The sequence below is a fragment of the Protopterus annectens genome, chromosome 17.part0 (genome assembly GCF_019279795.1).
Source record: "Protopterus annectens isolate FY-2018-M chromosome 17.part0, PAN1.0, whole genome shotgun sequence".
Lineage (NCBI taxonomy): Eukaryota > Metazoa > Chordata > Ceratodontiformes > Protopteridae > Protopterus > Protopterus annectens.
The window spans coordinates 712643271-712659301 of record NC_056751.1 but is presented as its reverse complement, the minus strand read 5'-3'; the positions used below and the strand labels follow the sequence as shown (position 1 = coordinate 712659301).

Genomic DNA, 16031 nt, shown 5'->3' with positions numbered 1-16031 from the left:
TATGGAGTTACATGTATTAGTAACATATCTAACTGCAATTTTAAATTATTTTTTATAAGACCAGTTGCTCCTACTAGTATTGGAACTCTCTGGGTATCCTTGTTCCACATTGCCCTTGTTTCTGCCTGCAAATCCTGGCATTTTATGATTTTGTGTGTCTCTGTACATAAGACACTGTAGTCACTGGGTGTAGCAATTTCAATGATCGATGCTACTTTTGTCTTCTTTTCATGGACCACTATATCTGGTTTTTTCACATCTATATTTTGAACTGTTGGTAATGGGTGAACCCATATGATATAAACTTCATCATTTTTATAATGCATAAAGCTTCATGTTTCCAGTGTTTTCAGCTACTTCAATATTATAATGTTTGCACAATCCCCAGTGTAACAGTCTTGCCACATTATTATGCCTTTCAGTATACAGTCTTTCTGCTCTTAGTATATCAGAGCCAGCAACAAGATGTGCAACTGTTTCCAATTTTGGTTTACAAAACCTACATTTGTGAGTTTCTCCCACATGTTCAGTGGGCTTTGTAAACCAGTGCATAAGTAGTCCACTGTCTTGGGTCACCAATATTAACATTTTATCTTTTGGTTTAAATGGACTTCTCCTTAACCATTCCTGCATTCGATCCTGATCAACATGAGGTTGTTCCAAGAATTTTCTACACTTGCAACTATATTTATGCATTTTCTGCACTTCTTGCCTTCTCATCTGATCCTTCGCCTTATATTCTTTCTTTTGTTTTTTTGGCACATTCAGTTGCTGCCTGATTTTTATCTAATTCTGGTTTGATTTCCATTCCTGCTTAACATCAATATGCTTCTTCCAGACTAAGCAGGGAAGTCATCTTAGACTTATTCTCCTCATGTTTTATAACTTTCACTACATTTGGGTGATGCGAGGTCAACAGATACGTATGCAATCCTGCAATTGCAGATCTATACATGTAATCAGCTTTGAGGTGGCCCATACCTCCTTCAGAACAGGGAATACATAGTCTTGGTATGCACTGATTTTTATAAATCATCTGATGAGCATGAATCAACCTTTTTATTTTTCTGTCCATCTTCCAACATCTTTTGGGGCCAATCAATCACTCCAAAATGGAAGTTAGGACAGGAAGAGCAAATTGGTTTATAGCTACGACTTTGTTCCTAGATGTCAGCACTGTTTTCAGTATTACTTTTTGTATTCCAATATTATCTTTCTGCTTGGATTTTATATATCTTCATTTAGGGTGCTTTGGTTTAGAGTTATGTGCACCTAGTAAAACATAGTATGAACCCTGTTAGCCAAAGCATTTACAAGGAGTAGCAGACATAATTTATACAATTCTGTTAAGACATGTAATTAAAAAAATAAATGCCTGTCCCCACCAATCCCCACCACCTTGATAAATTGGTTAAAATAACCGAGGAAAAAAATGCTACACTTAGAAAAGCAAAAGCAGAATAAAAACATAAATGAGAAAGTTTTAATTCTTGTTAGGGGCATCATGACTTTCATAACTAATGGGCCTAGCTTAAGCCAATAATGCTAAATTAACTAATGGGCCTAGCTTAAGCCAATGATGATAAACTAACTAATGGGTGTAGTTTAAGCCAATGATGATAAACTAATTAATGGGTCTAGTTTAAGCCAATGATGATAAACTAACTAATGGGCCTAGCTTAAGCCAATGATGATGAACTAACTAATGGGTCTAGTTTAAGCCAATGATGATAAACTAACTAATGGGCCTAGCTTAAGCCAATGATGATAAACTAACTAATGGGTCTACTTTAAGCCAATGATGATAAACTAACTAATGGGCCTAGCTTAAGCCAATGATGATAAACTAGCTAATGGCTCTAGCTTAAGTCAATGTTGATAAACTGTCCTGCACTGAAAAATCAATATGTAAATTAGACTAAGTAAAAGTAGTGATAAAAATTAAGTGCAGGACAGTTCTCCGGACATTTTTTCCATTTGATTTACTAACATAGGTATACATATATTTCTGCAGTGCAGGTAGTATTACATAAGAATCAGACTTTATACAGAAATATATAGCTATATAGATTTGCATGGATATATCTATCTATTTACATGTGTGTATGTAGGTCAGAAGGAGTTGCATTGTGTTTTTGTAGACTTAGAGATAGCATATGACAGGGTGCCTAGAGAGGAGTTGTGGTATTGTATGAGGAAGTCGGGAGTGTCAGAGAAGTATGTAAGAGTGGTACAGGATATGTAGAGGGTAGTGTGACAGCGGTGAGGTCTGCGGTGGGAGTGACGGATGCATTTAAGGTGGAGGTGGGATTACATCAAGGATCATCTCTGAGCCCTTTCTTATTTGCAATGGTGATAGACAGGTTGACAGACGAGATCAGACAGGAGTCCCCATGGACTATGATGTTTGCAGATGACATTGTGATCTGTAGTGACAGTAGGGAACAGGTGGAGGAGACCCTGGAGAGATGGAGATGTGCTCTAGAGAGAAGAGGAATGAAGGACAGCAGAACTAAGACAGAATTTATATGTGTGTGAATGAGAGGGAGGATAGAGGAATGGTGAGGATGCAAGGAGTAGAGGTGGTGAAGGTGGATGAGTTTAATTACTTGGGATCAATAGTTCAGAATAATGGTGAGTGTGGAAGAGAGGCGAAGACGAGTATACAGGCAGGATGGAGTGGGTGGAGAAGAGTGTCAGGAGTGATTTGTGACAGACGAGTACCAGTAAGAGTGAAAGGGAAGGTCTACAAGAGGGTAGTGAGACCAACTATGTTATATGGGTTGGAGACAGTGGCATTGACATAAAGGCAGGAGTTTGAGCTGGATGTGGCAGAGTTAAAGATATTAAGATTTGCACTGGGTGTGATGAGGGTGGACAGGATTAGGAATAAGTATATTAGAGGGTCAGCCCAGGTTGGAAGGTTTGGAGACAAAGAGAGAGGCAAGATTACGTTGGTTTGGACATGTGCTGAGGAGGGATACTGAGTATATTGGGAAAAAGATGCTAAGGATGATGCTACCAGGTAACAGGAAAAGAGGAAGGCCTAAGATAAGGTTTATGGATGTGGTGAGAGAGGACATGCAGGTGTTTGGTGTGACAGAGAAAGATGCAGAGGACAGGAAGAAATGGAAACAGATGATTCGCTATGGCGACCCCTAACGGGAACAGCCGAAAGAAGATGATGATATATATATATATATATATATATATATATATATATATATATATATATATATATATATATATATGGGTCTAGGACTGATGCTCAATGGTGTTTTTCAACGAAGGCTTAATGGCCAGGCATATTTACGAGAAAGTGCTTTTAACCGAAAAAGCATTTTTGCATATGTATGCCTGCAGCCAGAGGGAGTCGTGGGGGAATGACTGTTGTGGAGATCGGAATACGGTGCGGGTAAGGGAATTTTTTCCTTTTCCCCACTGCAGTGCGATCTCGGAGTGAGAATATTAAAGTAAGGGGGGTGGGGGGCACAGACCCCCCCCCCCCCGCATAAGCACCTTTTTGTTGTTTTTCCTTTTTTTTTTTTTTTTGATGCACTTTAACGAGATTGTTTTTTTTGGTAAAACCACTTTTGTTAAAGTGCGTTCAGTAATTTTGGATTCGGACTGTTGAACTTACGTTCAACAGTCCTAGATCCATATATATATATATATATATATATATATATATATATATATATATATATATATATATATATATGTGTGTGTGTGTGTATGTATGTATGTATGTGTGTGTGTGTAAATATATATATATATATATATATATATATATATATATATATATATGTGTGTGTGTGTGTGTGTGTGTGTGTGTATGTGAAAAATTGCTTGTACCCCCATGAACACACATAAAATAATGGAAAAAAATTAACATGAAGTGAAAATATATGGTTAGTATACAAACTGGAAGAACAACAACTACATGCGTATAGTGTGCATGTCTGTGTCTGTATGTGTAGAAATATATATATATATATATATATATATATATATATATATATATATATATGTGTGTGTGTGTATATATATATACATAGAGAGAGAGAGATAGCTATAGATATAGATATAAAACATAGACACAAACACACACACGAACACAAAATGAAGGAGATGAAGAAAATGTTGATGACAGTCCAAGGGGGGGTCAAAAAGATGCTGCTTGTGGAAATGCCCTTTTGGATTTATTTTCCTCTCTATTCAAGTACTTTTCCCACCCTTTATTTTCCACATATCCATAATACTAAGTGCCTAGCCAGCAAACCAGTGTTGCTATTTAGTACATTTTATCTATAAAACCACTCTTACAACTGAGACCTGTAACTGAGTGTGGCAAAATCAAAGCCATTGTATAGAGTCAAGCTGTATGCAGTTAGTTTACATGTTAAGCAGCACTGTTGTCAGATCATAGCACAATCTAAACTAGTCTAGTGTCAATGCCATAGACCAGCCAAGGAGACCTCTGTATCGCCCAGTCCATAATCTACAGTAGCCCAGCCAAATATAGGTCTGCACAACATGGATATGCAATTTCCAAATGTCTCCATAGCCAGCTTGGCAGATATGGGCATCCTGAGACTATTGTAATTGTCTTATGTCCAGAGACAACTATTTAATCTTTAAAGAAACAAACACAGTATGCAAGAGGTGCACATACAGAATTTCACTGGAGACAAACATCTTGTATACAAACAAAGGTTGTCAAGAGCACACACACTACATCCACCTCACATAGTGTCCACCACACACATAGACCAACTTATGCTGGGGCACTAAAAAGCAATCCTCCTAAACCTCACAGACCTCCTAAGTCTATAAATAGAAATGCCTATCCTTAGTGATCTCTAAAGTGTTCACCAAAGGCAACACCAAACACAGCATGTATGTCTACACCCAGTGGAGCCCCAAGAGCAAAGTCTATTAGGCAAGCAAACACATGACCCAGAACTTTTGCCATTATATGGCACACTGATACTCTGCTCACTAGACCTAAGAAAATGAAAGATAAAGGTTAGATGCCTTTCTGGAACCAGGGTCCACCAAGTTATGTGCGCACTCAAGTCACTACACCGCAGGTACCAGTGTGAGTCTGTTGTAGTCCATGTTGATGTTAAAGACCTGAGATATATGTCCCTGGACTATATGAAGAGATATACACTGTTGATCTCTCTAAATGCGTGTCACGGGCAGGTATGTTTCTTGCACTGAGCAGCATTATACCTTCACCAAGAATGATTCCACAGTACAAACAAAAGATGATTGACATCAATAATTGGTTTGGTTTTTGGTGTGTTTCCAGGGAGATTCAATATTTGTCAGCATGGGTTGGACATTGTTAACAAACCACATTGCTTTGCAAAGGATGGTCTGTTCCTGTCCCTCCTAGGCTTCCATATATTTGCTAAAAGTTTATCCACCCCCTTAGAGCCTTTTTTTTAGGTAATGCTGAATTGACAAACCTACTGACATAACAAAAATACCCAAAGAAACCTAAAAGTGTTACTACTCAATGTTAGGAGCCTAAACAAGAAACTCTACATTCTACAAACCTTCCTCACTCTGGAGAATATAGACATCTGTTTTGTTACCAAGACATGGTTTAAATCTGCAGATAATACTCCAGCAGTGCAAGGCTTCAGTGCCTTTCACACATTTAGACCATCAGTTGCATGGACAGAGATGAAAGGTGGAGGAGACTCAAGCTACATTAGCAACAAGTATAATGCGGGACTATGCCCTGGAGTTTATCCATGTGCAAATCACCACAAAGTTCCATACCATATTGTAGAAAATTACAGGTCACCCTCTATGTCCCTAGAATCCCATAGCTCATATCTAGACCTATTAGAGACACTCACTATTAAGCCAAATACCTTATTCATGGGAGACTTTAACTACTCATCTATAGACTGGGAAACATACACTGCCTCAAACCCTCAGGCACAACAATTCCTGGACTTTATTACCACACATACCCTTGACCAGATAGTGTGCACACCCTCCAGAAGTTTAAACATACTGGACTTGGTGCTCACCAATATGGAAATGTGCTGCATCCCCTTTCCCTGCAAGTGTCACATCCTCACTGGTGAGATCAGACCACAAATCTGTCTCCTTCAAAATAAAAATCAACTCTGTAACAGTTAAAAACTATTCTAGAGGAAACTACATTGTTTTAAGTGATAGTCTGTGCCCTTCCTAACCCCAAATTCACAACAACCTGTGTGGAATTGTTAACAAAAAGACTGTGTAACTATGTAAATGGCTGTATAGAGACTACTGCTCCAACTAGAAGAAAGCTCAAAACAAGACAAGTCTGTAGTGGTATACGCAAAACCCTCTACTCTTGTAATTTTGATTGTTCCATCTCCCTGGTAGAATAAATGAAGCCTAGTGTTCTGTGGTTTTGGGTATGTCATCTTCCAAGCAGTACACATAAAACCTAGTATTCTGTGGTCTTTGTTGGGGCATATCCCCCAAAAAAGGCATGAAACCTTTCCATTCTTTCCATTTTAGGTAAAATGCCAGAAAACAATGTTATATACACATGTAACGGAATATATTCAACATACCATGCATGTTCCACAAATCAGCATGACTTTTGGCAAAGGAGAAGTACCATTCAACTCTTTGAACTCAAATTGATGATATTCTAATAAATACACAGAAAGGCCATCTGACAGGTGCAGACTTCGTTGAACTTACAAAGGCTTTTGATATCAATGACTTGTCCCTAATCCTGGACATGCTCTTTCACATCACATGTAATTCCATGGTTTAAGGACCTCCTTCTTTTAAACACATTCTTCAAATAAAAATAAGAGCCTATGTCTCCAGAAAAGCCCTCCTTCATACTGGGTGTGAAGATTGGGTGAAGATAGATGAAGGCTGCTAGCCTAGCCAGATAGAATTTTGGAGATACTTCTGTCATCTGTAAATATTAATGTAAACCATGGGCTTGTTGTCTTAAATGGCAAAAATAGTGTTCCATGTGGAACTGAAAAAAAATGTAACAACAGTGCACTCTACTGACCAAGTAAAGCATGTTGTGACCCTTTGATGTTACGACTCTGAGCCAGTGAGTCTAGAGTGGGGCATCCTGCCTGTTGTTTTAAGGCCAGAGTTAATGGCCAGAATTTGCATGCATAAATGTCCTTTATTGCTATGGTTTCTGCCCAGAGATGAAGAAAGTAAATGTAGTTTCTGTTAGCCTGGGAACCCCGGGAAGTGTGAAGAATGATGTAATATAACCCAGGGAAGTGTGAAGAATGATGTAATGTGAACCAGGAATGTGATTTTAAAAACAGAGGGAATCAGAGAACATTAAGCATTTTTGTCTTGACCATCCAACTCATCAGCACTGTCTTACTCTATATGTAAGTTTATCTTAGACTTGTGTGTTCTCTTAGAAATAGCTAGAAACAACAAAGATTAGACTGTGTTTTTCTGTGATGTCAGAACTGTACTACTAAATTATTTTAAGTATTTCTCTGTGATCTCTGCATTCTTGACTAGCACTGTGTAGTAAAAGTATTGTCTTGTGTTTTGCCTATTTGTTATTAAATATTTTTAAACCCTTTCAACTGTTGCTGTTTTTGTAGAGATAATTTAAGCTCTTTAGAGTACTTGCATGCCTTTGGTAAAATTGTACAAAGCCACTTCAATAGCTTTAGCCCTGGGCTAAACTACCAATTGAATAATAATAATATTGCACAGTAATAATTGGACACCCTTTTAAGGGCCTTTGAGTAGCTGATAAATATTAGTGGCTGGTGGCAGCTGGTACTACTGTATAGTCAGGGAAAAAGGGGCACAGCTGGAGAACCTGTGCCAGCCTTCCCCAGGAGTGTCTGTGTGGTTGTATAAGCACTTCTCAAAGTGTGTGTGTGTGTGTGTGTGTGTGTGTGTGTGTGTGTGTGTGTGTGTGTGTGTGTGTGTGTGTGTGTGTGTGTCAGCTACTTGGGCAGGGACATGAAGCACTGGTTGGACAGAGAGGGTGCTGGAGGTTTTAGCTTGCCCACTAGGCTGAGATCTGGACCTTATAGCTGTGCCACTGGGGAGTCTTATTGGGGACCTGGAGAGTAAGGCAGCGACCAGCCCCGGACTGACTGACTGTGATCTCTGTGTGCTCTTAAGGGAAATTGCACTTAACTGTGTATATTTGTTATCCTTTCCTCCTATATGAGACGCCCCTCAATGGTGTTAGTGGTGAGGATTGAGGCTCCGATTCCTGGGCCAGGGCACGGGCGTCACACCGGTGTCACATGGAGGTCTATCTTTAGCCTTCTTATTTTCTCCATCAATATCAACAAACTGTCATTTAACCTGTCTTACCTTGCATTGGTCCTATATGTAGATGACATGGTCATCTACAGGTCCAGACCCAACCTCTTGCACATTTAATTAGATCTACTAGCAGACCTTCACTCCCTGTAAATCTGGTGCATAAGCTCCTCCAAAACCAAAACCATTCTGTTTGCTATCACTAGTTTAAAAAGTACCTGTTTAAGTGGTACACTAATGGAATTTTCTAATCATCTATACTTCTCTCTCCCTCCAAGCTATCATCAACATACTTCAATGTTTTAGGGATTATTACTTACTCCTACATGGATATTGCCCACAGCATAATTCATTGGTATAGGAGGAGGTACTTTTTTAAACTTTATTTGGCATTACTGACTTTGTATTAACTGCATTTGCGCTATTGGTTATCTTTTATAATTATTTTTTTGTATAATCTCTGTTTTCACATTGTAGTTTGCTATCTGCTTCTTAGCTGAATGTTTTAATTATATAATCTATGTTTTTGTAATGTATGCTATTCTGTGCTTGTAGTCTGTATGATTTAATTATGAACTAATTCAGCTGGGCTGTGCCTGAAAATCATCAGTTTTGATAAGTCCACTACATTAGTAAACAAGCAAGTATAGATAGAAACATAGATAAAATAATCAGGTAAATAAATCCTGCATTCTGTGGCTCTGGATGTACCATCCCCCTGGCAGTATTCATGAAACAGTGTTGCATAGCTTTGGCTGTGGCATCTCCCATGTAAAATGCATGAAGACTGGTTTTGAAAGGTCTGCATTATTCATGCACTATGCTGATCCAGGCAACCTTTGACACCTTCCCAAAGGTTTAACCATACTAATAAACTCAGTGTACATGGCAACCCCTTTTGATAGCCATGTGCTGACAAGCTTTGTGAGTGCTAAAAAGTTGTGAACATGATAGCAGAATGTATTGAAGAAAAGGACAGTGTGTATTTTTGACAAACTAAATGCATTTTCTAGCATGGCGAATGGTAAAGACAGACCTATTCTAAATCAGGCTGTGTTTATTGTGATAAATTGAGTTGCATTTAGTTATAGTCACGTTACCATTTCTGTCAGATCAGCACAGCAAACTTTGCTTTTCATGGCAGTTGGCAGGCCTTCATGAGACTAAAATACCTCATTTCTTGTAAGAATGGAGAAAAAAGCAACCTCTGCATCTCTCCATCATACTACTTCTGCATTAAATAAGCCAAAAGAAAGCTAAACAACCTTAACCACAAAAATACATCGTTTACCAGTGACTTGCACTGTCTTGAAACAAATGCAGTTTTCATAAAAGACAAATGTAGATTCTGACATAGCTCTATGAACTGTATTCCAGTTACCTCACTAAAAGATTTAGACCTAAAGGATTCAGTGTATAGTGTTGCTGTAATTCCTTCAACTTTCACAAGTCCTCACCATTTCTTGATTTCCATTTTCCTACATGTATCTAGTGGGCTGATCTGCTTAAAAATACTGTTTGGAAATTATAGTCCCTCAGATAATTATGTATAGCATGGGCCAGTGCCTGTCCAAAGGCAAAACAAAATTGCAGTTGTAGTGATTTCTATGCTGGAATCTTAAACAGCTATCCCTAAAACCAAAGTAGTAATCAAGCAACATATTAGATGTCAATTTTATCAAAGGCAGTTTTGCTGCTAGGTTTGTGCCCAGAGTTTTTCACTTAGTAATTAAAATGAATCTTCCTCTATTTTAAAGTGAAAAGAACAATGTGCAATATTCCCCTGATTTTTCCTTAGTATGGGGCGGGGGGATTCAGAAGAAAAAAATATTTTTTTGCATTACCAGCCTTCAACACAGCTTGGGCCAGTGTGTGTGTGTGTGTGTGTGTGTGTGTGTGTGTGTGTGTGTGTGTGTGTGTATTTGTGTGTGTGTGTGTGTGTGTGTGTGTGTGTGTGTGTGTGTGTGTGTGTGTGTGCGAAGTTTGTGTGCTGTGTGTGTGTGTGTGTGTGTGTGTGTGTGTGCGCCCGCATTTGCTTGGTTGTCCTGAGCCTGACCTTTTGACGGGGTTTTCATTCTCCTGCTTTTTTCTCTGCCTCTAATGGACACAGCAGGAGGTACTTACTTTGCATCTCCTTGTTTATGTTTTTCATTCCTCATCTTTGATCTCTTCAAATGAAACTGGATCAGTTCATTTATTCAGCTGACAAACGGAGGGCTGCGATTTTCACTCTCATCACTGTTTCATGACTGTTTTTTTTTTCTGAGAGGACATTTTGTAAAATAATTGAATTATTATGATCAGCTGTGCTGTCAGGCTCACTTCAGTAGGAAAGAATTTAACACAAACCAAAATGTAGAAACCAGTCTCCTATGGACTCTACCAAAACATGAATTGCAGACCAAATATAATAAATGAAACACGTATGTTTTTTATTATATTTGGTCTACAGTTCATGTTTTGGTAGAGTCCATAGGAGACTGATTTCTACATTTAGGAAAGAATTTAACACTTCCTCCTTCCTACTGCACTGAGACATTGACATACAACATTTAAACATCATTTAACTGTTGTATCAGTTAAAAACCCAGAAGTTCAAAGAAACATGATCACAGAGTATGTTACTGAATGCAGCTCGGTTCAAACTCAGTCCTCCAGCTCTGCATCTTAATACTTTAAAAGTTGTTTTATAACTGCAGTCACTTTCCCAAGTAGCCCCTTTTTCTCAGTATCCTGAGATAAAGAATTATGTTTCCATATCAAGAGGCATTTCTGAGATTGAAAGGGCTTAATATTGAAGTATCTATCTAATATGAGGCAAATACAAGCAACAGCTAAGCTCTCTGTTGTAAGGATAGGGTACTTTCGGCTGTTGGCCAGTATTGGCCAAGTATAAACATTTGAAAATCTTAGCTAAGATATTAGTTTGCATAAGAAGGGCATGCCTCACACCCAGCCCTGTGGCAGAGAGTGATGAAGGCCTGACTCTGCCATAGATGACCCAGGTTCAACTAGCGAGGGAATGGGTGGAGAGGATGAGAGTGTGTAGCTAATGCCAGCTCACCCCTCCTGGATGAGGGTGGAGTTTGACACATTGCATTGATGACACTTGCAGATCTGTCCCCCCCCCCCAGCAATGAATCTAGCAAGCCTCCACTGTAGTGGTATGCTGCTTACTTAAACACAGTACCGTATAGCCATTATAGTTAAGGAATGAGCTCAAAGCCAGATAGTTTCCTTAGAATTTATTTATTCATCTATCTATCCATCTATACAACTATCTGTCTGTCTCTCTGTTTCTAACAAATCTGCATGGTACAATGATTAAACCATTTAATGAATGCACTTTAATGATTTTTTAAGGTTTAACTTTTTTAAATGCATCACTCATAATATGCAACACCTTATTTCCTGATGCATATGTGCGTGTGTATTTAGATAATAAATGTTTTATTCACTTTTTTAGTTTAGGACAAAAGATAATCTGTTAAGTGTTCTAATTGCTGCTAATTTACATTCCTTTGTTGACAAGATATGGGTTAGCACTGGATTAATTTAAGCATGATAATTTGTTTGAGCTTTATGAACCTTGAAAGCCAGTAGGGCAAATGCGCAAGTTTGTATCTGAGATTTAACAATGAGTTGCACTGTTATCTTTTCAATCTTTTGTGTATTTTTAAATGTATAAATTGTCGGTTGTTTTCTATTATTTTATTTTCATGCTTATATCATTTTTTTGTGGTTTGACTGTTCATTTTGTAATCATAATTTATATTCTCTTTGCTAAATGTCATGATATGGCATTTACTGAAATTACCGTTGAGGACTTTGCTGCTGTATTGTGTACCATTTGTAGATACCAGGCTTCATTCATTGAAATAAATATGGTACCTTATTTGCAATCATTAGCTTGTTTGGCTATCCATTGTACATGCCCCACTCTTATATCTGAGAGGAATGATAGCAGTGCACAGCCCTCTGAGAGATCACTGGTAACGCCTGTTGGGGTGGACTGATAACCTCCTACCATGACTTGTTGTAACCTGTTATGTAAAGAGTGTTTTTACTTACTGAATTACCTAAGGATTGATATAGAATGCTTTTAATTTGTCAATTATTCTGTTTTGTGAAATAGTTTAAAAAGTCTTATCAAAGGCAAGGAAAGCAGTATGCACTATCAGACTTTCATGTAGTGCTGTTACCTCCTCTTCAAAGAATGCAGCAAGATTCAAAGGGTAAGATCTCCCTTTAACAATGTCTTACTGTTCCATATCTAATGGAAGTAGATCCCCTCATTCTGTTCGTGATTTTACGTAGCATAGTGGTGAGGCTGATGGATTTAATATTGTTCAGGTCTGATGTGACCCCATCCCCCATTGAGAACTGCTACCACTACAGCCAATTGCAATACACCAAGGGATATGTTTGTTGACATGCTAATATTTTGTTTATCATGACTAACAGGGATTTAGTTAGCTTTTATTGCTTCTGTGTTAAGAAATTATCAGATAGGTTTTCGGTTCCCATGGAGCTTGAGTTTTTATTTATGGCAGCAGTCTCCAAGTCTGTAGTCATAGAAGGGATGTCTCACCTTGTATCTAATAGTATTCTAAGATATTTACTGCAAACTCTACACACAATTATTGTGCAAGTATGAGCTGGGCTATTCATAGTCACATTGTGCAGTCTTGTAAGGAAGGGGTCTGCGCTCTTTGTTATTAAGTACTTTTACCTGTGGCAAGATTCAGATAGACTTGGAATTCAACCCTTTGTATGTCACCTGATACACACAGAGCATGTGTGGCAGTTATGTATGGTGCATAGGGAGAGCTGTGTATGGATATCAGTGGAGTGTTATATTTCAGTGTGGTTTATCCAGGTGTGGCAGTTATGCATGGTGCATAGGGAGAGCTGTGTATGGATATCAGTGGAGTGTTATATTTCACTGTAGTTTACCCATGCCAACCTGGATATGAAAAAAAAGCACATTGTTGACCAGATTGAGACGCTCTTGATTTTCCTTTTTTGTATTAGGCTAAGTGCCCTTTATGGGCCATTTTAAGCTTAGCCAATTTCCCCATGTGAGAATCAAACCCTGGCCCTTGCATTTGTAAGGTAAACACCTTAACAATTATGCCAAACTTCTTTCTTTCTTTCAGTGTCAGCCTTCTTACTGTTTGTACCTATTAAATGCTACATTTTTAACTATAGGAGTAGAAACTGCATCCCCAGCAACCCAGAAGTAATGAGCACTGCAAGCGTGTACCGCAGGGATTCTGCAATACCTTTCAAGTTCAGTTCTTTTACGGGTTATGGAACCAAAAGACAGAAATTGTAGACAAAATTGGTGATTGTACGGTGATTTCTGCTAGTTGACTAATGTGAAGGTATGCAGACTACTTGATCGACGTGCTTTGATGTGACTACAACATAAGAGAATGACTGTGACATGTAATTATAGAGAACAGGTTCAGGACCCTCTGCATTTTGTTGCCTTTTCATCCTGTGCTCCATTATGACTTATGATGAGCGTGATCACTGATGGTAAGGCAGGGTGGATGTTTGTGCAACCTTACATTCCCTCTGCTACTTCACTACATACATTGCCATGGGTGATTCATACACTTTTCGGCCTCCCTGATATTTTGCATGTTATTAGAATGATGAGATCCAGTGCTGGGTGCAAGTCCGTTGGTGGGAGATAGTGGATATCAAAGTTCTAGAAGCAGGATGGGGAGTCGTTGTCCTACAGCCTGTGTGCACACTAGGTAGTTATGTAATGTTTTTGCACACCCTTTATATAATGCACTGCCCCATGCAGTTTTCTGATATTTTAAGTGAATGTAATTACTCATATTATGCTGAACATAGCAGTGTTTAGAAAACACTTGGTCCTAGGATGACTTGGAAGGTGCGATAGATGCATATGTTTCATCATCATAAATTTCAGGCTCCTATATGCACTTCTCTTCATAACTAACACTTTTGTGAATCATGTTCATTGCTGCTTGCTATTATTTGCATATCACTGCACACTTGGAGTGTTCCAGGCATGCGGTACAGTATACCTGCATTCCAGGGGGCCTAATTCCATTTTATTTATTTATTAATTAATTTGCTCTTATTTACTGGGAAAGTTTGACTGGGTAATTTTACCAACTTTCAATGAAGGTCTAAAGAGAAAAGCTCCAGCAATAAATATTATATAGTACATATTCAAGTTGCATTGTACATAAAGTTAATTTCAAGGTTACTTGTGTACAATATCATATGTGTGTGGGTTTTGCTGTATTATTGAGTAACATATTTATAAATTGTGTTGATAATCTATAGCCACGACTGGATGATCGATCACTTTAGTGTTTATTGATAGCCTGTCACATTTTCAATTTCTACTTCAATTTTCAAATTTAATTAAATAATACCATTTTATTGCTATCAGTCTTTAAAATCAAACTGAATTCATAGTTAGACCAGGACCATTTTATAAAGAAATAAATAATTTTTATAACTTTATTTAGTTTAAATGTGATTTTTTTGTATACTTCGTTAGTTTTTTGATTCCACCAATTTTTTTGTAACTTATTTGTAACTTAATAGTATGTATTCATGAATGCAGTAATTAATAAAAACACACTATTTGTTGACTTTACAATGATGTGGTAGGTTTCTCAGGGATTGCTATACTAAAATAGGCTGTGGTCTGACTGTGGTATTTAATTATTTTAGTGGCCCCACTGGGACATTTCTGACACATTTTCTGGGGTGACCCACATTTTGCCAGAAAACATGATATAAACAATAAACATGTGATATATATTTCAACAGTAAGACAGACTTGCAGTAATCCAAAAGATCTGTATACTAAGTTTGGTAAAGAGTTTTTTTAATTCACATTACATGCTGCAGTGATTGCAGCAGGATGAATATATTTGCAGATTAAGGTGGTGCTGACTTTATTAATGCATAAATATTGATTTTTTTATTTTTAGTGTTGACCCAAAAGTACTATATGGCTAATTTACTTTGTGAGAGTCACAACTGGTAGTTTGTTCGTGGAAGGTAAAGGAATCAAACCCAGGTTTGCATGTTGAATGGCATTGTTAGATAATAGTGTTAATCCTCTGAGCTAAGCTTGCAGGTATTCCCATGGCTGCTCCGCCTTTACGGTCTGTAATACTGAAGTTATTTATTTAAAGAAAACGTGAGGTAGCATACACTTTTCTGTTTCCCTCTCATTACTAAGCTTTGTTGGAAGTACAGTGCTTGTAAGATCCAAAGGTAGAGTTATCTGAATTTTTAGAAAGTAGTGTCCATAACTGCAATGTGTAGCATATGATGTGTCTCTTCATCTCCTCAGTGACGTTTGCCACCATACCGCTATATCTACCCGAGCGTGTATGAGGTTTAATAGGGCAGCACTTACACTTTGCCACTAAATGTAACCGAAAAGAACTCAGTTTTTTTATTCATGATGTATAAAAATAAATATATTTGCTTCATTTGAAGGTTTTGTAAGCAGAATGCTTATGTAAAGACTGATTCAGTTTTCCTGTAACATTTGACAGTTACGTTGGTAGATGCATCATAGTTGTAAGAGCCTGGGAACCCCAACATCTGACATAGCTATGCTGCTATAGTGGAGTATATGGGGAAATTGCTAATCCTGTGCAGTGGGAACTGGTAACCAGTATAGCCAGAAGAACAAATGACTGTCCCTTTATGTAGCT

The 16031-nt window shown here is 38.0% G+C and overlaps 1 protein-coding gene across 2 annotated transcripts in view; it reads left to right on the top strand.

The window, feature by feature from the left end:
- Nucleotides 1-16031, top strand: part of KIRREL1 (kirre like nephrin family adhesion molecule 1) — a 1121500-nt gene that overhangs the window by 749570 nt on the left and 355899 nt on the right. The window lies entirely within an intron of this gene.